This window comes from Giraffa tippelskirchi, chromosome 8, assembly GCF_054371585.1.
Source record: "Giraffa tippelskirchi isolate mGirTip1 chromosome 8, T2T-mGirTip1v1.2.pri, whole genome shotgun sequence".
NCBI lineage: Eukaryota > Metazoa > Chordata > Mammalia > Artiodactyla > Giraffidae > Giraffa > Giraffa tippelskirchi.
This window is the reverse complement of record NC_137282.1, coordinates 82,742,717-82,770,112: the sequence shown is the minus strand read 5'-3', so window position 1 is coordinate 82,770,112 and position 27,396 is coordinate 82,742,717. Positions and strand designations below refer to the sequence as shown.

At 37.6% G+C, this 27,396-nt stretch overlaps 1 protein-coding gene and 1 long non-coding RNA gene across 12 annotated transcripts in view; one reads left to right on the top strand and one right to left on the bottom strand.

Moving 5' to 3' along the window:
* Positions 1–27,396, bottom strand: part of WDR70 (WD repeat domain 70) — a 320,625-nt gene that overhangs the window by 271,537 nt on the left and 21,692 nt on the right. The window lies entirely within an intron of this gene.
* LOC145518193 (uncharacterized) lies at positions 14,436–15,240 on the top strand. Its single transcript, XR_014062735.1, has 2 exons — positions 14,436–14,571; positions 15,004–15,240. It is a non-coding gene; the product is annotated as an uncharacterized LOC145518193 (long non-coding RNA).

Here is a 27,396-nt window from a genome sequence, read left to right as displayed (position 1 = left end):
TGACACTTTCTCAACTGCAAATAGTTTTGCCTGGCTGGAGTTTAAATTTCCAGACACGAAAAAGGGAAAGGGTGTGTGTGTGTGTGTGTGTGTGTGTGTGTGTGTGTGTGTGTGTGAGAAAAAGGGAAAGGGTGTGTGTGTGTGTGTGTGTGTGTGTGTGTGTGTGTGTGTGTGTGTGTTAGTTAGTTACTGTTAACCCAGAAACTGTGTGTGTGTGTGTGTGTTAGTTACTGTTAACCCAGAAAGTTAGTTAGCCCAGAGAGTCAGTTATGAGCCAAACTGTATACAATGCCAAGAATCTGAAATTTAAGCTCTGAGCCAAGTAGAGTAATGTAACAAGATTTGAGATTTCAAAAAAAATCACCAAGGCATCAAAAGAGACAGTTAACACAGTGAAAAGGCAACATACAGAATGGGAGAAAATATTTGCAATACATATATCTGATATGGTATTAATATTTCAAATAAATTAAAAACTTATATGACTCAACAGCAACAACAACAACAAAAAACCCATTTCAAAATATGGCAAAGGAGTTGAATAGTTATTTTTTCCAAAGAAGATACACAGATGACCAACAAGCATATGAGAAGATACTCAATATCACTAATCCTTAGGGAAATCCAAATCAAAACCACAATGAGATACCACTTCACACTCAATGTAATACTAATATTTAACGGGGAAAAAGAAAGAAAAACGAAATAAGTGTTAGCAAGGATAGACAGAAATTGGAACACATACATTACTGGAGGGAAATGGTGCAGTTGCTATGGAAAACAGCACAGCAGTTCCTCAAAGAATTTAAACAAGAACTCCCATACGATTCAGCTATTCCATCAGCATACATACACAAAAGAATTGAAAAGCAGCATTTGTACATGTATGTTCCAAGCAGCTTTATTCACAATAGTCAAAGGGTGGGAGTAACTCAAATTTCCATCTATGGAGGAAGGAATAACAAAAATACGATGTGTGTTTTTGTTATGAAGGAATTTCATATTTTTCATATTTTTACATTTTTCATATTTTCACATTTTTCATATTTCATAACACATTTTTGTTATGAAGGAATAACAAATATACCTATATATATATATATGCATGTATATATATATATGTGTGTGTGTGTATGTGTGTAGGAATATTTTCCAGTCTTAAAGAGGGAGGAAAGACACATGGTACAACATGGATGAACCTGGAGGACATTATGCTAAGTGAAATAAGCAACTAAGGAAAAGAGAAATATTGTATGACTGCACTTATCTGAGGTATCTAGAGTAGTCAAATTAATATAACTGTACTTATCTGAGGTATCTAGAGTAGTCAAATTAATAGAGACAGAAAGAACAGTGGTTGCCAGGGTTGGGGGAGAGATGGAAATAGACAGTCGTCATTTAATGGGTTTAGAGATTGTTTTGCAAAAATGAAAAAGTTCTGCAGATTGGCTGCACAACAACATAACACTACTGAGCTGAACATCTAAAAATGGTTAAGACTGCAAATTTTATACTATGAGTAATTTACCAAAACTAAAAAAAAACTTATACTAGATTCAACACACATAAGCAAACCAAAAAAGATTAAATGATACATACTTTTAAGCCAGAATACTTCTCAATATGCTAACAAATGCTAGGTAAGTTTCAAAATAAATCATTTATCAAATATTTACAATCTTCCTCCAAAAATGTAAAGTTACATGTTTAAAATACTGCAGGAAGGAAAGACAATTTCCTATCTAAATCTCACAGCTGGTTCCAATCCTTCAATTAGCAGTATTCCCAAACCACTTCTAAATTACCTTCAAACCATCTATGCCCTATTGCAAGCTGTAATCTTAGAGAACACTTCTTAGTAACATGACTTAAAAGTACATTGTTAAACAAGTTTTTGTACTTGTAGGGCTGAGAAACTTAAAAAGGATAGTTCATTCTTATATTTTATCAGAAGTCACATAAAAAAAATGACATTAGCAATAAACACAAAGATGACAAATACTCTGTTTATTTATCATACAACAATGGCAGGTAATTAGCCAACAGAATTTATATCAAATGACATTTATTTTCAAAGCTACCATGAACATACACACTATCATTTCCTAACACTCTAAAATTTTATGAATATCTCAGCTCTTATGTGGACGGTGACTGCAGCCATGAAATTAAAAGATGCTTGTTCCTTGGAAGAAAAGTTATGACAAACCTAGACAGTGTATTAAAAAGCAGACACATCACTCTGCCAACAAAGGTCAGTATAGTCAAAGCTATAGTTTTTCCAGTAGTCATGTGTGGATGTGAGAGTTGGACCATAAAGAAGGCTTAGTGCCAAAGAATTGATGCTTTTGAAATGTGGTGCTGGAGAAGACTCTTGAGAGTCCCTTGGACTGCAAGGAGATCAAACCAGTCAATCCTAAAGGAAATCAGTCCTGAATATTCACTGGAAGTACTGATGCTGAAGCTGAAGCTCCAGTAATTTGGCCACCTGATGCAAAGAGCCAACTCACTGGAAAGGACCCTGATGCTGGGAAAGATTGAGGGTAAGAAGAGAACCTTCAATGTCTCTCACACCTTTAGTCACAACTGTAACTTCTCAGAGCATCACATAATTTGTTTTAGAAATTTTCTTTATTAGTAGAATGTTACTGCAGGTTAAATTTGGAAAAACTAACGTTTTTAAAGAAGCTTCTGGTCAAAGGGTATAAACTTTTTAGTTATAAAATAACTTCTGAGGATCAAATTTTCAGCATGGTAACTACAGTTAATAACACTGTGTTGTATAATTGAAACTTGCTAAAAGAGTAGAGCTTAAATGTTCTCACCACGTGTGTGTGCTCAGTTGCAAGTCGTACAAACCCTTTGTAACCCCATGCACTGTAGCCCGCCAGGCTCCTCTGTCCATAGGATTTCCCTGGCATTCCGTGATTTGTGGCTGGATAATGCTAATATCTGGGGCCTCCCTGGTGGCTCGGATGGTAAAGAATCCACCTGCAAAGCAGGAGACCCAGGTTTGATCCCTGAGTCAGGAAGGTCCCCTGGAGAAGGGAATGGCTACCCAACTCCAGTATTCTTGCCTGAAGAATTCCATGGACAGAGAAGCCTGGATGGCTACCGTCCATGGGGTCACAAAAAATAGGACATGAATGAGCAACTGAGCACACACATAGTGATTTAGTATTTCTATCTATTATACTCCACTATAGGTTATTACAAGATAACAGGTATAATTCTCTGTGCTATACAGTATAATCTTGTTTGTCTATTTTATATATAGCAGTTTGTATTTGTTAATCTAATACCTCTTGTTTGCCCCTCCCCTTTTCTCTCTGTCCTTTGGTACCACAAATTTATTTTCTTTATCTCTGAGTCTGTTTCTCTTTTGCATACCCATTCATTTGTTTTATTTTTTAGATTCCACACAGAAGTGATATCATATAGCATTTATCTTTCTCTTTGATTGGAAAATCTTGGAAGTCAAATTTAACTTTCAATTTAGCAAAACTCCTACTCTATAATTCAATCTTCCCAATTGCAGGTAACATAGGATTTTTTTTTTCCCAATTCAAACAAACATTCATTCAACAGTTACTTAACAATAAAAATCCTATTTTTTTAAAGAGTCAAGGCAAAAACAGGATAAGAATATGGTTTCTGTTACTCACCAGTAGTAAGAATGAAAAAATCCCTCCTTCATAGAGCCTCTATTTCCTTAACCATCTACTAGATATAAAGAATAATAGTAACAGTGAGCATATACATGCATACTACGACCAAGCACTGCTCAAGGCACCACATATACACAAAGTCATTTAATCTTAGCAAAAACTCTGGTCCTATTTTCACCTCATTTGAAAGATGAGGAAACTGAGGCAAACAGAGGTTAAGTAATTTGTCCAAAGTCACATAAGTGGTAAGTGACTAAGTGGAAATTTGAACTTACAAGTCTGGTCCCAAAGTCTGTGCATGTAATCATTATGACATACTGCCTCCTCTACAGTAATACTCGCCCTGTGAGCTTCACAGAGTACAATGATGAAAAGAATTAATATGCCAAAACACTTTACAACTGCAAGCCCACTATGAGAAAGACATTAGTACAAGCCTGGGGGCATAAAGGTTCTATTCTAAAAACACATATTTGAGACCAGGTATAAAATGCCATGAGATAGAAAAGTTTAAACACATTTCAGAATCTTAGATATGTAGTGGAAAATTAGTTCAACATGGGTTATATACTGTAGTTTTGTGTTACATTTAAGATTTCATAACTGTCTTTTATAAAAATTGAGTTATTACTTGGGCAATATTTTTATATTTAGTTAAAGATACACAGATGGTACCAATTTTAACTACAAAAATTATCAAAGTATCAGTCAAATTAGTGAGAATTAATTTACTTAGGAAAAAAGAAACTTGAGACATAATAAATTTTTATCAAATTTACCTGGTACTGAGAAAAAAATATATCTTAATCCTTTTCTACATAGCTCTCTTGAAAACCCAACACTACAGAATAGATACCATATATGATTTAATGTAACTTTGCATACAACTGTAAAAGGCAGTGAAAATTAAAGACATCCCAAAAGCCAATCTATATAGGTTCTCATATTCATTCTATAATTCTTGCACTAGCAATTATACACCCTATTCATCCCATCAAATATGGAACAGACACATTATTAATACTTCATCCTACTTTCCATAGCACTACTACAACACAATATTTTAAATTGCTCTTGGGTATTTTCAGTTGAAGAAGAGAAGCAGACTGTTTACTTCGCATCTCTTTTCTAGTATGTAAAATCTTTGATGAAGGTGCTAAGCCTTATTTTATTTGCATCTTCAGTACTTAGCACAGTGTCTGACATTTAGTACCTGCTCAAATATATTCATTCTAACTAAAGATAAAAATTACCTGGCAATGACAGTCTAGTTAAAGAAAATAAACATGAAATCCATGAGAAAAAATAGACAATCAGGGTTTGTATTTATATAGTATGCTTATCCATCCTTTCTAAAATATGAGGACATATGTATTAACCATCTATATTCTGTATCTACTCTTAAAATTTTTTCTCTGTACCTTTAAGATAAAACATTCAAAGCCACAGACAGAATTACTATAAGGAATACCTAATAAAGCCCAAGTGCCAGGTACTCTGCTAAACAACAGGAATCCCCTAATAAGGAAGACATAGGCACTGTCTTCATAGAGCTCAGAAACTAAAGAAGGTGCACACTTGTAAAGAAATAACTATCATAACAATGATCATTTTATCATAGTTGTGACACGTACAATAATTGAAGAGTGTCCTATGTCAAATCATATACAAAAATTAACTCAGTATGTACCAAAGACCTAAATGTAAGAACTAAAACTATAAAACTCAGAAAAAAACAAACAAATAAACAAACATAGGAGTAAATCTTCACAACCTTGGGTTAGGCCACTTAGATATGACACCAAAAGCACAAGCAACAACAGAAAAAACAGATAAACTCAGACTTCACCAAAATTTTAAATTATTATACTTGAAAGTATAACATCAAAGAAGGTAACAGAACAACCCACAGAACAAAAGAAAATATTTGCGAAACATATATCTGAGAAGGAATTTGTGTCCAGAATACATAAAGAACCCCTATAACTTAATAAAAAATAGACAAATAATCCAAATAAAACAGGCAGAAGATCTGAAGAGATCTTTTCCAAACAGGACATACCAATGGCTGATAAGCACATGAAACAGTGTTCAACATCATTCCTCTATAGGGAAATATAAATCAAAAGCACAATGAGATACCACATCACATCCACTAGGATGGTTATAACTAAAAAGACAGTTACATGTTGGTGAGGATATAGAGAAACTGAACCTTCACAGACTACTGATGGGATTGTAAAATGGCATAACTACTTTGGAAAACAGTTTGGCCATTCCTGTTAAACACAGAATTATCATATGACCTAGCAATTCCATTCCTAGATACATATCCCAAAAAACCCCAAAACATACATCCATATAAATACTTCTAAACAAATATTCATGGGAATATTATTCATAATAGCCAAAAAGTATAAACATCTGATGTCCATCAACTAATGAATGCATTTTTTTAAAATGTGACAGGTCCATATAATAGAGCATTATGTGGCAATAAAAAGGAATGAAGTACATGCTATATAACATGGATGAACCTTGAAAACTATATGTTAAGTGAAAGAAATCAGTCCCAAAAGACTGCTTATTGTATTATTCCATTGATATGAAATGTCCAGAGTAGGCAGGTCCACAGAGACATAAAGCAGATTAGTGGTTGCCAAGAGCTGGAAGCAGACTAGTGGAGGGAGAATAGGGAGTAAAAGTAAAAGGCTACAAGGTGACTTTTTAGAAGGATAAAAATGTTTTAAAATTGGATAGTGGTGATAGTTGCACAATTCTATGGTTATACCAAAAGTCACTAAATTGTGTATCTGAAAATTATTAATTTTAGGGTATTAATTACATCTCAATAAAGCTATTACAAAAATTTTTAAATAACAAAGGAATATACTGGTGCCACACAAGTAGCACAAAAAAGGAGGTATTCAGACATCAGTGAATGTTTTTAAAAGGACAAGACACTCTCCTTTCACAAGGAGAAAAGTTGGATCCTGAAAAATGAAATGGTTCTTCACTGATAGAGACAGGTCTGTCACAATGTCACCCACACGGTCACTACTTACACAGACTACCAAGAGAATGGAGCTGCACGAAGAACTGACCAGGGTCCACACAGAAGAAAAAGCATGTGGGAATGCATCAAAGAGTAGTCATATTAAAAGACTGCTCCTAGTTGGTACGAATGGGGCATGAAACAAGTCTAGGAGAGACAAGGGATGATCTTGAGAAGCAGAATAGGTCACGACTAGTGGTAAAGGAAGGCATAATGGTTAAGTATAGGTATTCAGGGCGAGATTCCCCTAGATATGAAAACTGTCTCCACCGTTTACTATGGCTTTGGGTAAGTTAGTGCCTCTGAGTATCAGTTTCCTCATCTGTCAAAAGAGGATAATAGAAGTAGGAGGATTAAATAAGTTATTTCACCTTTAATACTTAGAACTTTGCAGCACAAAGGAAGTACCACCACTTACTGCACTACTGTTTTGGGTTCTAGATTTAAGCATATGTTTATCTCTTTATCATAAATCAAGCAAAAGGAAATGCAGACACTGAACTGTGGCTTAACCGTGAATTCCTGGTTTGTTGGGGCATACCTTTTTTGGCTGCACTGCTTGGCATGTGGAATGTCCCTGACAGGGGATTGAACTCATGCTCCTGCAGTGGAAGTGCAGAGTCTTAACCACCAGACTCCCAGGGAAGTCCTGAGCAACACATTTTATGACAGTAAAAAGTATCAAGACTACGCCATTAACTTCCTTCATTTAATTTAAAAAAAAAAATTAACCCTTCTGTAGTCTGCAAAGCTTTGTGGAATGCAAAAGTGAATAAAGACTCCCTGATTCCAACAGAGAGCAGTGGTGAAATGGCAAAATTACCACCCAACAGCTGCCTGGTAGACTATGTGAATCAACTTGGTGGTCTTGGTCTTATTTCAAATTCACAATTAGCTGCACTTCCAGCACTCAGCACCAAGAGTATGAACAAAATGTCCCTCCAAATAAGGCTCAAAGTCTACAGGAGAACTTCTTTTAAGTAAGTTCTGTTGGTGCTTTTTTAATATGTACCTTCATGCTATTCTATCAATTTGGCATTTAAAAATATAAAATGTATTCAAACACAAACTTTATAATCTTGGTAACAAGCAAGTACCTGATTCTACTAAAAGACAAATCAATTTCAGTAAATATTAATGGTTTTGTAAAAATTCTTTAAAAGTACTAAGAAATCTTTTTCAAAATTGACATATGCAAATATTCCACTTTTACCCATGTGAAAAGGAGGAGTGAAAGATCAATAGAGGTGTTTTATTTTCAAATATGTTCAAATATTTTCAAATACCCACTAATCTGAAAAACTGATGTCTGTTTTTACAGCTTCTTTAACATCCATAGAAGTGCAAAATATAATTACATAACCCCTGTTCTTAAGAATACTTTCTAGTAGGAAAGACAGAAGAAAACAAAGTGAGATGCATTTTAAAAAAAAGTACTATAACTCAAATACTTTAAAGTAATACACTGAGAGTTTAAAATGGGGGGGGAGGAATTACATTGAAAACAATTTTTTCATTGAAAACAATTTTTTTCTTAAAGTAAAATGAAACATGTGAAACAGAGTCAAAAGGTAAGTCATATGCAGGAACACAGGAGGAATTGGAAAAAAGAAAAATGAAGGCAAAAGATAAAAAAGGAGAAGATTACACATAGATAAATAACAAGTGAAGGACTTTGGAAGGATCAATTACAGTAGTATTAATAGAACTATAAAGTATAAACATGCAACCCACTGAACCTAAGATCAAAAATATAAAGTGTGAAAAAGTCGCAGCATTATAAGAGATAGGGTAAGAGATAGTCAGGGGAGGAATAAAAAAAGATTTCATTATTTCACATAAAGTACTGATAATAGAAAAAATCCTTGGGTAAAGGGGAAAAAATCATTTTGAGGAAGGAGATGTCCAACAGAGTATTTGGAGAAATGAACAGGGGTTCTGTGAATTCAGAAGATAAGTATATAGCTATAATAAATAACAAAGGAAACAAGGAAGAACATAACTTTTTTTCATGATTACAAGAGAAGTAGTCAATTGAAAGGGATATATAAATGTTCATAAAAGAGGGGCATTAAAAGGTTTGATTAAAATGTCTTAAAATGAAATTTAAATTTTTAGATAGTTTATTTAATCTTTAACAAAATTTGTCATAACTTGATCAAATCTTAGAATACACTGAATCTTACAAACAACAAAAATGAATCAGGCATTATTTTATGAGCAGTAGGGAGTAATTTTTCCAACTAAAATTTAGTTAGCATAAAATGGCACCATAGACTATATAGGATCAACTTTGGCAACATTATTAAGAGGGCTGCTTTTGCAAAAAAAATTTCAAAACCTTCATGAATTTTCTCCAAGGGTCCTAATCCCATGATATTCAAATAATTTATTATCCTTGTCAATTTTCTCTTTTTCAATTAAGACCTGGTCTAATTTAACTAGATCTTCATTTGACAATGGGTTTCAATGAGGGACATCCTTAACACCGCTTCCTCGGACTTAAAGAAATTTTACATCTGCAAGATTTGTAATTCACTACATACTCATTATATTGATCTAAGTTTACCAGAATTTAATGCTGAATACTTATATGTTAAAACAACTTGTAACTGAGGAGACTACAGTCAGTCAGTTAAAAAGTACTCTGCCTTCCTTATTGCTCTTAATTATGCTTTGTATTGTTTGCATCTTCCCCATCATACACTAATTACTGAAAATAAACAGTCCATACTAGCACAGTCATTCACATTGCAGGTGCATAAAATAAAAACCCCTGATTAGAGGCAGAAAGGACCCATACTAGGGACCATTCCTGGTAGCCACCTGAGAGGATACAAAAGCCAACCTAGAAATGGGAGCTTAAAAAGGTCTGCAGAGCTTTGACAAGGGAACTGTGGTAGGACTAGCCTGGAAATGTGTGAGTAGAATATTGCTCCTGAGTTTCTAAAGGTTAACTGTGACTAGATCATAAGTTGGCTTTGATTCCATGAAATGTCTAGGGGTAAGAGAGTAACTATAACCAGAGTCAAAGATGGCCATTCACTCAACAAATATTCTGTAAGTATCTATTAGGTTCCACATACAGCTCAAACCCCTGGGGTAAAAGAGACAATGTTACTGCCCTCAGGGAACTTAAATTATTGTGAGGAGAAAGACAATGAACCAATAAACAAAAATGTCAGATAATGGAGAACCATAAGGTAGTGGAATGGAGGTAGAGAACTTATATAAGGTAGTCAGAGAGGTAATACTTGAACAAAAAATCCAAATGAAATGAGGGAGTCACGTGAAGTTCTTAATGTTATTTCAAGGAAAGACAAAATAGAAAATATCTATGAGGGAATATGGCTTCCCTAGTGGCTCAGTAGTAAAGAATCTGTCTACCAAGCAGGAAACTCGGGTTCTATACCTGGGTCGGGAAGGTCCCCTGGAGAAGGAAATGGCAACCCACTCCAGTATTCTTGCCTGGGAAATATGAACAGAGGAGCTTGGCAGGCCACAGTCCATGGGGTTGCAAAAGAGTTAGACACAATTTAGCGACTAAACAACAACATGAGGTTATGGATAAGCATAGCTGTTCAAAGAAAAACAGAAAAGTCAATGTGGGTAGAGAAAAGTGAGTAAGACAGAATGGAAGGAGATCAAGTCAGAGAGACTTGCAGAGGCCAAGTCATGCAGGGCCTTAGGAGGCAAGAACTAGGATTTCCTAACCATGTGATAGGAAGAAACTGCAAAGCTTACTGACAGGAAAGTAACTAAGAAAGCAGGAAAGTGACAAGATCTGAAATGTGCTTTTTAAAGTCTGGATTACTCCGGTGAACAGAGAAATAATCCTTCTTATTTGACCTTACAGACTTAAATTATAAAGAGGTTAACCTTAAAATTCCTGCCACTAAGCCTTATTCTATATAGGAATCTGTTGCTGATTTTAAAGGCTTAAAGATATAAAACAAACAAGTTTTAAATATATTACTGTCACAAAACACAAAAGAATAAAGAATTCTTCTACATTATTCTTCAAAAAAAAGTAATTGATTTCAATCTAAACCTCACCTGTTCCAATTTTTAGAAGGCACTGTTCATAAGATTCTTTTTTTTCCTGCCACTCTAGGCAGGAGAGTTGAAAAAAAGGGACTCATGCCAAAAGCCAAAACGCTTTGATTGCCCTCTAGTGCCCATCTTAAAGAATGAAGACCTTCCCACATTAGTCTGGAAATAGTAATGAACACATGCAAGTTTTGGAATAGAGCTTCTAGCATCCTCTGCTGACAGAATCTTGCAGGTGTAATTAAAATGCTTTCTGTTTTAAAGAACACTAATTTTCCTCTGAAGTTAAAATTATTAAGTTTTCTCATATTGTTTTTTAAAAATTTTTCTTTCCAGTCAGCTGCAATTACATTAAAACTGGTCATTAGTCAAACACTGGTAATGATGATGAAAATAATGATAAAAGCCAGCAATTTTGACTACTTAGTATGTGTCAATCCATATGTTAAATGTTTACATCAATCATTTCATTTCTCATAGTAATCAATTCCAGAGAATTAAAAGAGAGTTTTCTTTTCCACTTTCAATTCTTCAACCTTTCCTTATGCATGAGGGAAAGAGACTGACTGATACAGGTGGTTGGCAATGACTAAGGCCAAAGGATGAGAAGCCTCAGACCAGAAGTCAGGGAAGCATAGTGGTGGCCCCAACTTGGACTCTTCACCACAGAACGTGCCAACCAGGGAGTCAGAGAAAGTTCATGGAAAACAGGTGCTCACATCTAAAAAGTCACTGTTACATCTAGCCTTTAGTTACAGTCATAAAAATGTAACTTTCAATTTTCTGTAGTAATGGGAAACAGGATAGCAGGGATAATGAAAATCCTCAATAATCCCAAAGTTTCCATTTGATTATGTTACAACCCTCGTCACCTTTAAAATAAAAATCAGAATTGTGCACATGTAATAGATATGGTTTAAAAATCATTTTTCACCTCTTTCCTGACTCCCTTGAATTTTTATTCACTATTCAGTTCAAAGCAAGATATCATGCCTTCAAATACTCACTATGTACTTCTAATTATTTAAAAGTTGGTATAGTTTGACAAAGTTCTATAATGGTGTGATACCATTTTCACTTGCATTCTATTTGAAAGGACAATTTTCTTACCACTGTTGATAAGTAAAATGGATCAAAGGAAAAATAAGTGAAAAGCAAGCTTGTCATCAAAAGAAATTATGATATACAACATTAACATTTCCAATCCAGTGATTTCAATGGTAACACTAAAGTACTTACTAACCAGCAACTGAAGTAAGATGCATATTAAAATAATTAATCACAATCAGATAGTATGCTTAATGTAAAACCATCAACATGTTCTCTGGTAATTTTCCTTTCAATTCTAGTGCTATCAATAATTCATTTTTTAAAAGTCTGTGCCTAGAAGAGAGCACAAAGAACTATTAGGGTGACAGGAATGTCCTATATATTGTTTAGGATAGTGACTGCAACTGATATATATAGAATTCTCAAAACTGTCCAAACTAAAACCTTAAGATCTGTGCAAATCACTATATATAATTACACCTCAATCAAAACAATCACATTATAAGTTTTGTGGGACTGCTTTAAGAAGAGAAAATTATAACTTTTTTTCACCTCATTTAAAAGGTAGGTTCATAATTGTATAGACTATTACAGTTTATACAATTAAATTAACTAATTAACTTCATTCAACTGTGGGGCAGTTCTTACAATTATTAAACGATCATGGAACCAAATTTTAAGCTTAGGACAAGGCATATATAATGGCTCTTACAAGAACAGGTGTCTGGAGGAGGAAATGGCAACCCACTCCAATATTCTTGCCTGGAGAATTTCATGGACAGAGGAGCCTGGAGGGCTACAGTCCATAGGGTCGCATAGAGTCGGACATGACTGAGCGACTAAGACAGATACACACGCTGGCAGGGGAGTCCATGCTTTGCCTCACGAAGGCTTATCTTAACTGTTTTCCCCTTTCACAGATCCAACGTCAGAAATTTGTTCTTACCAAACAAATTGGATGAATTCAGTAAAAAAAAAAAAAAAGAACAGGTGTCTATTTGCATTTCCGTGCTCACATTTCTTCTGTTCAGTCCTCTATCCCTATTTCCATTTTCCACGTAAAAACTAGAGATTGATATGTCAAAAATAGAAAATACTCTCAAATGTCATAAAATGACATTTTCAATTATAAAAACCAAATACATTCAATTCCAATTGACAAACATTTACTCTCTGTACTATACTAAAGGCACTATACTAGAGGTTTCAAAGGTTTTTAAAAACTATGATACTATTTATATAATACAAATCCCTGCACCTGAAGTCATCACATAGGATTGCAAAGGCGAGGCACAGTAGTTAACATAAGAATAAAGTAATGATTTCACAAGAAAAATAGTTTGCTACAAAAGGCTGAAAACAGGACTGGGAAGTAGCACATGAGCTGGCGTCTAGAGAGGCTGCTTAAAGGAAATCACATTTGAAATGGTCTCCAAAGGCTAGAGAGAATTTTAACAAGCAGAAACAGGAGGAATGGGAAGGAAGCATTAAAGTTTTGATCAGTGTCCCCTCAAAACTAGCTGACTCCTTTGTAAGAGAGAATTAATGGGCAAATAGGAATTGGTGAGGTCTAACACATTTACAAATCAGGCCTTCTCTACATTAGCCTGTTCTAATGAGACATTAGACAAGTCCTTCCTTTAAAAAATAAAACCTTCAATTACTGAATTACTGATAGAGCCAGTGCTAAATGAGGAATGAAACATATGTCAGTTGTGAAAATAAAAGAGAACAGAGAGGAAGTAAAAATACTTTTAAAAAAAATGATAATCATCAGTTCAATTAAGGGAAAATTGCTTACTTTGCTTACAGTTATAGCTTGTTTCACTAAAGAAGAGCATTCTGGGCTTCACTGGTGGCTCAGTGGTAAAGAATCTGCCTGCCAATGCAGGAGACAAAGGTTTGATCCCTGGGCCGGGGAAATCCCACACACCGCAGTACAACTAAGCCCGTGTGCCATAACTATGGAGCCTGTGCTCTAGAGCCCGTGAGCTGCCACTACTGAGCCCCGGTGCCTAGACCCCGTATTCAGCAATAAGAGAAAACCACTGCAAGCCTGTGTACTGCAACTAGAGAACAGCCCCTGCTCACTGCAACTGGAGAAGGCTCGCGTACAGCAACGAAGACCCAATGCAGCCATAAATAACACAAAAAATAAATCTTTTTTTTTTTTTTAATAAAAAGCACATTCTTCTAAAGTCAAAGTGTAACAGAGCAGGATGAGCACAGCCCTCAGCAGGCAGCCATTGCTGCTGCTGCTGCTGCTAAGTCGCGTCAGTTGTGTCCAACTCTGTGTGACCCCATAGATGGCAGCCCACCAAGCTCCTCTGTCCCTGGGATTCTCCAGGCAAGAATACTCGAGTGGGTTGCCATTTCCTTCTCCAATGCATGCATGCATGCTAAGTCTCTTCAGTCGTGTCCGACTCTGTACGACCCCATAGATGGCAGCCCACCAGGCTCCTCTGTCCCTGGGATTCTCCAGGCAAGAATACTGGAGCAAGCCATTGCTGGGCTTCATTATTCTGCATCCTGCTACTAGGCAACAGGTCTTGCTCAGCCATTGGTCGGTGTCTCAGTAGGCCCCGCCTATAAGCAACCAACTGTCAACGAGCGATCCTTAGTTGTCCAGGTCAGCTATTAGGCAGCACCGCAGTGGGCCCTGCCCACTGGTAACTGTCAATGAGGGAAAACTGGGGAAGTAATGCAGTCAAGGGTTAGTGGTCTGGTGGTCATCAGGTGGAGAGTGAGGTAAGAGGCAGATTCAGGCCTCCTCCGGCAGGCCCTCCAGCTCACCCAGCCTTGGGCCAGCGGATGAGCTGGACAGCCCAGGGAACAGACTGGGGACTACGTCCTGAGGACTCCAGAGCCCTCACTAAAGCTCTCCACTAGCCATGGCCCAGGCCTTGAGGCAGCGGGTGAACCTCTCCCTGTCTCTGCAATCTAACAGCCGTGGCTGTCTGCTGGGTCACAGTCTGTAAGACCTGGTCTCCCTATTTGGGTGGCCTGAGGAGACTGAGGGCCAGGCGTGGTGGGTGCCTGGCTCCCTCAGGGATGACGGCTGGGGAGGTTATAGGAACCTGGCCCTGAAGGAGCTGCCAACTTAGATTTGCCTCCTCTTAGCCAGAAGTAGGACCTTGGATGGTGAAAGTTGTGACTTGGGACTTTGCCCTTTCTTGTCAGGACAGAGAATAAAATTCATCTGATAAGAGGTTTACAGGAACATCGTGACCTGACCATGACTGGACCTCAAGAACAAAGGATCTGACACCGAGAAGTCTGCAACAACTAACCACGCCCCTCCCTCACTTTTTGCTTTTAAAGAGACTTGTCAAAAGCTTTCAGCTACTTCGGGGTTCTTAGGGCATGAGCCACCAATGTCCTTGTACGAATCTGTAATAAACTTTTCTCTGTTCCAAACTCTAGTGTTTAGTATTGATGGGCCTCACTGTGTGTCGGGCACACGGGCTTGAGAATTCAATAACAAAAGCACTTAAAATATACTTTGTTTGTTAAGATCTCTTACTCGGAATGCTTTTGTAAAGTTAAAAAGAAATCTAGGGCTTCCCTGGCGGCCTAGTGGTTAAGAATCTGCCTGTCCAAAACACTCTCCGACATAAATCACAGCAGGATCCTCCATGACCCACCTCCCAGAATATTGGAAATAAAAGCAAAAATAAACAAATGGGACCTAATTAAAATTAAAAGCTTTTGCACAACAAAGGAAACTACAAGCAAGGTGAAAAGACAGCCTTCAGAATGGGAGAAAATAATAGCAAACGAAGCAACAGACAAACAATTAATCTCAAAAATATACAAGCAACTCCTGCAGCTGAATTCCAGAAAAATAAACGACCCAATCAAAAAATGGGCCAAAGAACTAAACAGACATTTCTCCAAAGAAGACATACAGATGGCTAACAAACACATGAAAAGATGCTCAACATCACTCACTATTAGAGAAATGCAAATCAAAACCACAATGAGGTACCATTTCACACCAGTCAGAATGGCTGCTATCCAAAAGTCTACAAGCAATAAATGCTGGAGAGGGTGTGGAGAAAAGGGAATCCTCTTACACTGTTGGTGGGAATCCAAACTAGTACAGCCACTATGGAGAACAGCGTGGAGAGTCCTTAAAAAACTGGGAACAGAACTGCCACATGACCCAGCAATCCCACTGCTGGGCATACACACCGAGGAAACCAGAATTGAAAGAGACGCGTGTACCCCAATGTTCATCGCAGCACTGTTTACAATAGCCAGGACATGGAAGCAACCTAGATGTCCATCAGCAGACGAATGGATAAGGAAGCTGTGGTACATATACACAATGGAATATTACTCAGCCATTAAAAAGAATACATTTGAATCGGTTCTATTGAGATGGATGAAACTGGAGCCCATTATACAGAGTGAAGTAAGCCAGAAAGAAAAACACCAATACAGTATACTAATACATATATATGGAATTTGAAAGATGGTAACGATAACCTTATATGCGAGACAGAATAAGAGACACAGATGCATAGAACAGTCTTATGGACTCTGAGGGAGAAGGTGAGGGTGGGACGTTCTGAGAGAATGGCACTGAAACATGTATATTATCATATGTGAAACAGAACACCATTCCAGGTTCGATGCATGAGACAAATGCTCAGGGCTGGGGCAATGGGATGACCCAGAGAGATGGGATGGGGAGGGAGGTGGGAGGGGGGTTCAGGATGGGGAACACATGTAAACCCATGGCTGATTCATGTCAATGTATGGCAAAAACCACTACAATATTGTAAAGTAATTAGCCCCCAACTAAAATAAATAAATTTATTAAAAAAAAAAAAAAGAATCTGCCTGTCAATGCAGGGGACGCAAGTTCGATCCCTGGTCCAGGAAGATCCCACATGCCACATAGCAACTAGGTCCGTGTTCCACAACTACTGAGCTCTAAGGCCCTAGAGCCCGTGCTCCTCAACAAGAGAAGTCACTATAATGACGAGCCCGAGCACTGCAACTACAGAATAGCCTCCACTTGCCATAACTAGAGAAAACCCTGAGCAGCATCAAAGATCCAGCACAGCCATAAGTCAATTATAAAAATTAAATAAATAGGACAAATTAACCTTTGTGGGGAAAAAAAATTTAGTATTTACTGATTGTTTAGTGGTTCTTATTCTTTGTATTGAAAAACCTTATAGTGTTATTTATATTCAGATGCTTCTCTCATCTGAATGTTGTTATAGTTTGTTGCTGCTGTTCCTGTTGTAAAATGGGTTTTTCAGTTTCAACCCTTTAAACTTAGATACTATTAATTCTGCTTTGATTAGTCCCTTTTTGTTTTAGGTAGCTTAATATCAAATACAATAATATTCTCACTTTTTTCTAATATATAGTCTTGATTATTTCAGTTTGTTTAGCAAAAATGTCTGGAATAATATAATAATGTGACAGTTATCATCTTTTATTCTTAACTTTAAAGGGAACACCTCTAGTGCTCGTTAATTATGTATAACACTGACTGGTGGTGCAAAGCATGAATGAATCATTTAATACAATATTAAAGTTTACTTTTAGTTTCATTTTTAAATATTTTCTTAGGAATCATGTTAACTATTTTAAATTCCATTTTTGTTATATATTAAAAGAGAGGATCGTAATGATAAATACCAGGCACCATTCTAAGGGTTCTATATATATGTATATTTGTTCACTTATTCAACCATCCAGACCACTGAGTTAGGTGTTTTATTAGCCCTGTTTTACAGAGGAGGAAAGAAAGACAGAGAGGTTAGAGAAGTTAAGTAATTCCCAAAGTCACACAGCTTGAAAGTGAAAGAGCTCCATCTGGCTTCAAAGTCCATTTCTCTAATCACTACTCTATATTGCCTCCCTGTATCTGTATTTTATTGACTGGACTACAATCATAGAGGTCCAGTCAACAGTGGAAACTGAGAGATGATGTAACATAGCTACTCACATTGAAGTGATGTAAGATTAGACTAAGGTGGTAGTAATGGAGACAGAAATGGAGAGATCTGGTATATACTTTGGAGACAGAGCTAGTAAGACTAGTTAAAGAATTAAGAGATTGGATGTAGAGTAAGAAGGAAAGAAAGGAATCAACAATGGTGACTAGGTTGTGGCTTATCCTTAGCAAATATTGAGAACCTTGTTTCCTGTTTTTTATATTAATCTTATTTATGTATCTTGGTTTCCCTTTTATCATTCATTCTTCCTAATGTATGCTTTCTTATAGCATATCATCTCATTAAATCTTCTTTGGAACAAAACAAGTTTATTCACTAATACTTAAGACATTTTATATCCAGTACTGCTCTCTTTGGGTTTTTTCTATATCTGTTCTAGATTTTTCTTTTTACGGGAGTGGTGGGGCAGGAGGGAGCTGCACTAGGTCTTAGTTGCAGCATATGGACTCTTAGTTGTGGCATGTGCGATCCAGTGCCCATACCAGGGATCAAACCTGGGCCACCTGCTTTGGGAAGCTGGAGTCGTAGCCACTTGACCACCAGGGAAGTCCCTGACCTAAACTTTTTAAGTAAGATCACAATTGCCTTATAATAAAGGACTGCTTTTTGTAATCCCATCATTTGTTTCTAATGACAGGCACAGTTTATGATCAATGTGGGAACTGGAAAAGAACAGAAAAATATAGGGCAGAAATAAACATTATTCTCACTCCTGTTATATAGAAGGAAGCAATGGGGGGACTTTGTACCATACACATGTAATATTTAAAATTTTAAAATCATAATGTCCATATAGTTTTATGTCCTCTCCTTAGCGCTACTGAAAACTCTTAACATGTTTAATGACTACATAATACTTTCATATGACTACATAACAATTTGCTGGTCCTTCCCCCATTATCAGGTATTTATTTACATTATTTATAATTATCCCAATATTTCAGTTATTTTCAAGTTTTTTAGATATGGAAACTTTCTGCCAAGAGAAAGCTCTGAGCAAGCCTAACATAAAAAAGAGCTAGCCCTGTTGGATATAGGGGAAGGGCCCAACCCCATCAAAACGACCCTTCAATAGTGTTCCATGGAACACATTCTGAAAATCACTACAAAATGCAGTGCTATGATAAACATCTTTGTGCATAAGGCTTTTTCCAAATTTCCTGAGGCTAGAATCCCAGAAGTGATAGTACTAAGTTTAAAAAAAAAATAAACATCTTTAAGCCTCCTGATATTTAGTAATAATAGTCTCAGTAACTATCAGACAGAGCTACTGGCTCAATTTCTAGAGTATCTACCTGGTCCCATCCCTCAGGGTCATCCCAGTGCACCAGCCCTGAGCGCCCTGTCTCATGCATCGAACCTGGACTGGCAATCTATTTCACATATGGTAATATACACGTTTCGATGCTATTCTCTCAAATCATCCCACCCTTGCCTTCTCCCAGAGAGTCCACAAGTCTGTTCTTTATATCTGTGTCTCTTTTGCTGTCTCACATGTAGGGTCATCAATACCATCTTTCTAAATTCCATGTATATGCATTAATATACTGTATTGGTGTTTTTCTTTCTGACTTATTTCACTCTATATAATAGGCTCCAGTTTCATCTACCTCATTAGAACTGATTCAAATGCATTCTTTTTAATAGCTGAGTAATATTCCGTTGTGTATATGTAACACAGCTTTCTTATTCACTCATCTGCCGATGGACATCTAGGTTGCTTCCATGTCCTAGCTATCATAAACAGTGTTGCAATGAACACTGGGGTACTATGACAACTTTTGTTATAACACAGATTGCAGGAGCTGGGGCCGGTTCACCCTAGTCCTACTGACCTGACCTCTGAATTAAAGAACCTATGAAGACATATTTTTTTAATTGTACCAAAGATGATTCTTACATTCAGATTAAGAATCATTGAGTTATTAAAAATATTTATCCTTAATTTCAATAACACTTGATGAACTATTTAGCCATTCAAGTGTATAAATCTGGTTACTTTCCTAACAAATACAATAGAATGTCTCTCTAAAAAGCCACAGTGCTTTGAAAGTTTCTGAACAACAAAAAATCAAGTTGCATTCAGGAATTCCCAGGAGTCACATCTGCTTGCTGTGGTAGTTTATTTTTCCTCATCTAGGGAATGAGTACTATTACTTGCAATATGACTTGTATTACCAGTTTAATCCTGCAGCAGTGAAGGGACTGAAAATCAAAGGCAAAAGACAAGTAACTACAGAAAAACTTTAAGTGGGAGAAAACAAAAGCCTGAGAGTGATCTTAGATTTTGAATTTATGACACTCTTGGAGATTAAATATTGACATGTGTCATGAGTGATTAGAAAACTGGATCCAAAGTTCAAATGAAGTGAGGTAATGCTTCCAGTTACTCTGAGTTAATAGGAGTCATGAGTATAAGAAGATGTAAGAAACTCCCCCCAGGCTGCATATGAAACGTTAAGGGAGATAAGGACGTACTCTCATGCTTATGACTGGAGAAACATAAGGAAATATTAAGTAGTAAAAGAGGCCCTAGCAGAAATGTTAAGTACCATCAGAGCAGGGATTTGTCTGCATTATTTTCTGCTGTATCCCCAACATCTAGAAAGTATGTGACTCATAAGATGTGTGCCCAACAAATATCTGTTGAAAAAATAGTCAGAGATAGGCAGCAAACCAACAGAGAAATAGCAAGAGAGGAGTTTCAAGGAAGAAGTCAACATTGTCCAATAATGCAGAGGTAGATACAGAATGAGACCTGAGAAAGGGTCTCTGGATACTTGGATTTTGTCATCTCTGTGAACCGGTAAGGACAGAAACTGAGAGCAAAGACAGGGAGAAACTGTGGAGTGACACAGTAAAGGTGGCAAAGGAGGAAACTGGAAAGAAGGTTGGAGGGGAAACGGCATGTTTGCAAGTTAAGAGCCAAGAGCAAATAGAGAGACAAAAGGGTAAAACAAAAGATACAAAAGCTTGATGGTGATGAACCTGGTATAAGAGAAAAAAAGAAGAGGAAGTAAGGGCACCTACAGAATGGTTAACAGCCTTAGTAAGCAGACAGGACAATTCTGATATATTTCAAATTGTAAAAAATATAGCTAGCACTCTGCTGTATAAAACATTCTCCTATAATTTTGTTTAGCATTACCCCAAACTGATTTCCTGAAGGAACTAAATTCAGTTTCTGAATCAACAAGCAAAGAATTACTAGACTCTAAGTCCAACCAACCACAAAAACAAAATTCTTTAAAAGGCCAGAAACATCTGAAATCAACACTAAAACATCAGCCCAACACTGCTATGTAAATTACCTACAATGAATCATGCTAATTTGTCTGTCTAGATCCCACAATAACATTCATAATCGAGACAGTGATCAGATTTCCTTTGCCTATGACTCCTAATTCTACTATTGCTTGATCTAGAAGGCTGCCAATAACCCACTTATCAAATATAATACAGTATAAAACTTTGTTCTCATTCAGAACTTAAAAAAGAGACTGAGGTTGCCACTTATCAAGTCTGAAAACCGAAGGCCTCCATTCAAGACCAATATAATTTACCTGAATCTAGGAAGGCCACTGCAAAGCCACATTCACAATGTTTCCAAATATCCAAGCTATCGGCTTCACCTACCATCTCTGCCTTAGTCTTTAAACTGTTGGTTGTGATATATATTGGAAAGAAAAATAGGAGAAATGGAAACAAGGAACCTCCCACTTTTATTTTATCTCCAATCTAAAGCTTCAGACTTAATCCATTCACAATGCTAACAAGTATTCCATTATCAACTGGTAGAGGTTTAGTCACTAAGTTGTGTCTGACTCTTGCAACCAGGCTCCTCTGTCCATGGAATTCCCCAGGCAAGAATACTGCAGTGGGTTGCCATTTCCTTCTCCAGAGGATCTTTATGACTCAGCAATCGAACCCAGGTCTTCTGCATTGCAGGCAGATTCTTTACTGACTTAGCTACGAGGGAAGCCCCCATTGTCAGTTAGTGCATATTTTAAAACTGAATCTGTTACTGGCACAAATCACCAACAGCCTTGCTGTGACCCACATGTTATTCAATCAGCATTTTCTGTTTACTACGTTTACAAGAGGAAAGGCACACCATAAAAAGTTTTACTACCAAAAAGAACCAACACATAATCTTATAAAATAACAGAAAGCTGTTATTCAGTCTCCTGGTACACTTCAACTATAGCCATGAGAAGCTAAAAGCTTTCAAATAGGCTTCTGAGACCCGAGCACGTTTTCCCTTCTCTGTCTAGCCGCAGTTTGGGTTTACTCACATATCAGTTCCAAGTCAAAGGTCCAGTCTTCACTAACACTATATTCTAGACAAGTTGACTTTCCCATCTTCCCAAATCTAATCTTGTGCACTGTGCCTTTGTTTCAACCATTCACTCCTCCTAGATTGGAGGTGGGCTCCTCCCACCTCACCCATCAAAACGTTACCCTCTACAAAGCTCGTTTAAATTCCACATCCTTCAGAAAGTACAGGCATTCCCTTTTATCCTCGGTTTTTGTTTTCCTCAGTTTCAGTTCCCCTTGGTATGAAAATACTATTAAATGGGAAGTTCCAGAAACAATTTGTGAGTTTCAAATTGTATGCCTTCCTGAGCAACATGACAGAATCTCAAGCTGTCCTGTTCCTTCCTGCCCAGCAAGTACACCATTCCTTTGTAGGGCATTTGAGTTCAACAGGTGTATGGAGTTCTTCTTTCCCTTCTTGGCTCCTGCCATTCCTGGGTCCAGCGATCACTATCTTATTAAAGGCCTCCTATTTGACCCATGTATACTCCAACTCCGTACAAAGTTTATCTCCAGCAGGCTCCAACAGTTCCAAATCAAACTGATGTTACTACAAGGGTGGAAGCTGGTTTCAGATATGTAATACCTCAGCTTAGATCAAGTAGAGTGAGACTTCGGCTCTGCTAGGCAGGACTATGCCCATGCACAGCAAGAAGAAGTTACAGAAGAAAGAGACCTCTGCCCCAATTCCCAAGAAGTATCTTCAGTATGAGGTCTCTCAGGGGAGTGTTGTTAGGAGAAGCACACTGACTAAAACTGCCCACCCTGGCCAGGCACCATAGTAACCATTTGTGTGAGATATTTTATGACAGGAGGTACTAGTAGAGAACACGGAACTAATAAGCCACCACCAACCAGAAGAGTTTGGGAAAGGTCAAAGGGAGACACCATGTTTCTGACCACGTCCCAGAATCCTTGCTGGCATCCGTCTAGGCTGAGCAATGAAAATGCCACCGGGAAGGACAAGTCAGAATGATTAGCTAAAGACAACCCGGAAACCAATCCCATCACCATAAAACCCGAGACTGGGAGCCACCAGGCAGAGCAGTTCTCCTGGGTTCCCTCACCCTGCTGCTCTCCGCCTGGGCGCCCTTTCCAATAAAGTCTCTTGCTTTGTCAGCACATGTCTTCCTCAGACAATTCTTTTCTGAGTGTTAGACAAGAACCCACTCCTGGGGCCCTAGAGGGGGTCCCGCTTCCTACAACACTTTGAGTGTAAAGTTAAAAAGTATTCAACTTGATAAGGAAAGGAAAAAAACAGTATGCGGAGGTTGCTAGGATCTATAGTAAGAACCAATCTATCTGTGAAACTGTGAAGAAACAAAAAGAAACTCATGCTAGTTTTGCTGTCGCACCTGAAATTGTAAGTTATAGCCATAGTGCATGATAAATAGCTAGTTAAGATGGAAAAGACATTGTATCTGCACAGTAACATATTTTGAGAGAGAAGTAAAGACCACATTCACATACAGGCATACCTTGTATTAATGTCCTTTACTGAGTTTTTACAAATTGAAGATTTTGTGTCAACTCTGCTTGGAACAAGTCTATTGGCACAATTTTTCCAATACTTTTTCTCAATTCATGTCTGTGTTATGTTTTGGTATATTTCACAATATTTCAAACCCTCCACCAGTAAAGAGATTACAATTCACTGAAGGCTCAGACAGTAGTCAGGGGTTTTAGCAATAATGTACTTTTAAATTAACATATGTACCTTGTTTTCTTTTAAATGTAATGCTGCACTGCACACTTAACAGACTATAGTGTAAACATAATTTTTATATGCACTGGGAAACCAAAAAGTTCTTGTAACCTGCTGTATGTATTTCAACATTTGCTTCATTATGGTGGTCTGGAACCCAACCAGCATTTATCTCCAAAGTATGCCAGTAACTTTTGTTATAATATATTGATATAAATGTTCTAAGTTACTGTTGTTATTCTCTCATTGTACCTAATTTATAAATTAAACTTTATCATAGGTATGTATGTATAGGAAAAACACAGCATATATAAGGTTCAGTACCATCCACAGTTTCAGGCATCTGCTGGGGTCTTGAAACATATCCCCCCTGGATAAGAGGGGACTGCTGTATTTCTTCTCTGGATCTGATCTCATTAGCCTCATGTTTCCATCTCCCTCTAGTAAGAAAACTCAGCTACACATAAATCACATGACGATTTCACCACAATATCAAGTGCCTGTGCGTGCTCAATCATGTCCAACTCTTTGTTACCCCATGGACTGTAGCCTGCCGGGCTCCACTGTCCATGGGATTTTCTAGGCAAGAACACTGGAGTAGGTTGCCAGTGCCTACTCCAGGGAATCTTCCTGACCCAGGGGTTGAACCCATGTCTCTTACGTCTCCTGAAATGGCAGGCAAATTCTTTACCAACTGTGCCACCAGGGAAGCCCACAATATCATGTACTTGCACACATTTAGGTCCTCACTATAGCAACATTGCTGCTGCTGCTGCTAAGTCGCTTCAGTCGTGTCCGACTCTGTGCGGCCCCATAGACGGCAGCCCAGCTCAAAACACCCTTCTGACTTCTCTGTTCTCTCTTCCTCAGCCCATTGTCAGCCATACAAACCTGCATTAGTCACCTGAGGCCACCATAACAAAACACCACAGACTGGGTGGCTTCAAGATCAGAAAGTTATTTTCTCACAGTTCTGGAGGCTAGAAGTCCACAACCAACATGCCAGAAAACTTTGTTTCTGTTGAAGATTTTTTTTCCTGTCTTATAAACAGCCACCTTCTTGTTCTTACGTGCAAACCTACCTCTCTGGTGCCTCTTTTCTTATAAGGATGCTAATCCTATTTGGATCAGGCCCACCTCTATGAGGGTTTCCCCTAATTTAATTCTGATTATGTCTGAAGAGGCTCATCTCCAAACACAGTCACACAAAAGGTTAGGGCTTTAACGTATGAATTTGGGGGGCACACAAACATTCATAACGAACATAACAAAACTCATTCTCACATATTACAGTTCAACCCAAATATTACCTACTCTATGAACTACACAAAATAATTAAACACTTCTTTTTAAGTCTATAGCATATTGTGGTCTAGATGCGTAGCTGTTGGTTTTTCTGATTATCCATGTATGCTTAAAAGAAAATGTTGAATGAGGGTTCTATATATGTTCAGTAGATAAAAGTTGTGCATTTGTATTGTTAAAATCTATACTCCAATTGCCATCTTAACAATCTCTGAATTGTTTCTAAACAATTTTTCATTATCACTGTAGGTTTCTCCATTTCTCCTTATAATTCTGTCAATTTATGCTTTGATTATATTGTGTTAAAATGAACACAGGTTAAGGACTATCAAATTTCCCTAGAGAATAAGTTGTTTATTTTACCATTAGTGATATGCAGATGACACCACCCTTATGGCAGAAAGCAGAGAAGAACTAAAGAGCATCTTGATAAAAGTGAAAGAGGAGAGTGAAAAAGTTGGCGTTAAACTCAACATTCAGAAAACTAAGATCATGGCATCTGGTCCTATCACTTCATGGCAAATAGATGGGGAAACAGTGGAAACAATGACAGACTTTATTTTGGGGGGTTCCAAATTAACTGTAGATGGTGACTGCAGCCATGAAATTAAAAGATGCTTGCTCCTTGGAAGAAAAGCTATGACCAACCTAGACAGCATATTAAAAAGAAGAGACATTACTTTGCCAACAAAGGTCCATCTAGTCAAAGCTATGGTTTTTCCAGTAGTCATGTATGGATGTGAGAGTTGGACCATAAAGAAAGCTGAGCACCAAAGAAATGATGCTTTTGAACTGTGGTGTTGGAAGAAGACCCTTGAGAGTCCCTTGGACTGCAAGGAGATTCAACTAGTCAATCCTGAAGGAAATTAGTCCTGAATATTCATTGGAAAGACTGGTGCTGAAGGTGAAATCCAATACTTTGGCCACCTGATGGGAAGAACTGACTCACTGGAAAAGACCCTGATGCCGGGAAAGATTGAAGGCAGGAGGAGAAGGTGATGACAGAGGATAAGATGGTTGGATGGCATCACCAACTCAATGAACATGAGTTCGAGCAAGCTCTGGGTGTTGGTGATGGACAAGGAAGCATGCGTGCTGCAGTCCATGGGGTCACAAAGAGTTGGACACAACTGAGCGACTGAACTGAACTGAATGACACTCATTTTATCTTTATATAAATTTTATAGTACTAATCAGTTATCTCTCAATTAGTATTTTCCTGCAATGGCACCCCACTCCAGTACTCTTGCCTGGGAAACCCCATGGACGGAGGAGCCTGGTAGGCTGCAGCCCATGGGGTCGCGAAGAGTCAGAAACGACTGAGCGACTTCACTTTCACTTTTCACTTTCATGCACTGGAGAAGGAAATGGCAACCCACTCCAATATGCTTGCCTGGAGAATCCCAGAGACAAAGGAGCCTGGTGGGCTGCCGTCTATGGGGTCGCACGGGGTCGCACAGAGTCGGACATGACTGAAGTGACTTAGCAGCAGCAGCATTCCTTTTTTTTTCAATCTTTCTATGTCATTACATTTTAGGTGTATCATTCATGAGCAGAATATGCCTGAATTTTTTAACCCAATTGGAAAACTTTTGTCTTTTAAGTAGCAAGTTTTAGTCCATTTATTGTGAATACTGATATACAGCTAACCTTTGAACAACACAAATTTGAACTGCACAGTTCCACTTATAGGTGGATTTTTTTTAATAGTAAATACTATATATAGTACTACATGATCCACAATTGGTTGAACCTGAACATGTGGAACCTTGGATATAGTGGAATCATGTAAATGGGGGGCTGACTGTCAATTATACTCAGATTTGTGACTGCTCAGGAAGCTGGTGCCCCTAATTCCTGCATTGTTAAGGGACAACTGTATTTGTATTCATGCCTAACAACTTACTTTTGTGACCTTGATTTACCAAGATTTTCACCTATTTCTTTTTTCCAATCTTTCTTTTAAATGCCTGAATGCATTTCAATGATATAGCAATAGTATTTCAGTGCTAGTGGTACAGATCAGTAAGTGGGTACACTTTCTGCAGAAAATTTAAAACAAAAATAAACTCAACTAAGGATGAGACCACTTTTTATTATCACCAGGTGCTGGCAATTGTTTGTTGCTATGACTAGTGCTGAGTTTCGCTAATATACATGTAAGCTTCAAATCAGCATATTTTTATCACTTATCTTTTAATAGACATTACATTACATGAAGTTAGTTTGGTGAACTCCCAGTTATACTCTCTGTACCACATACAG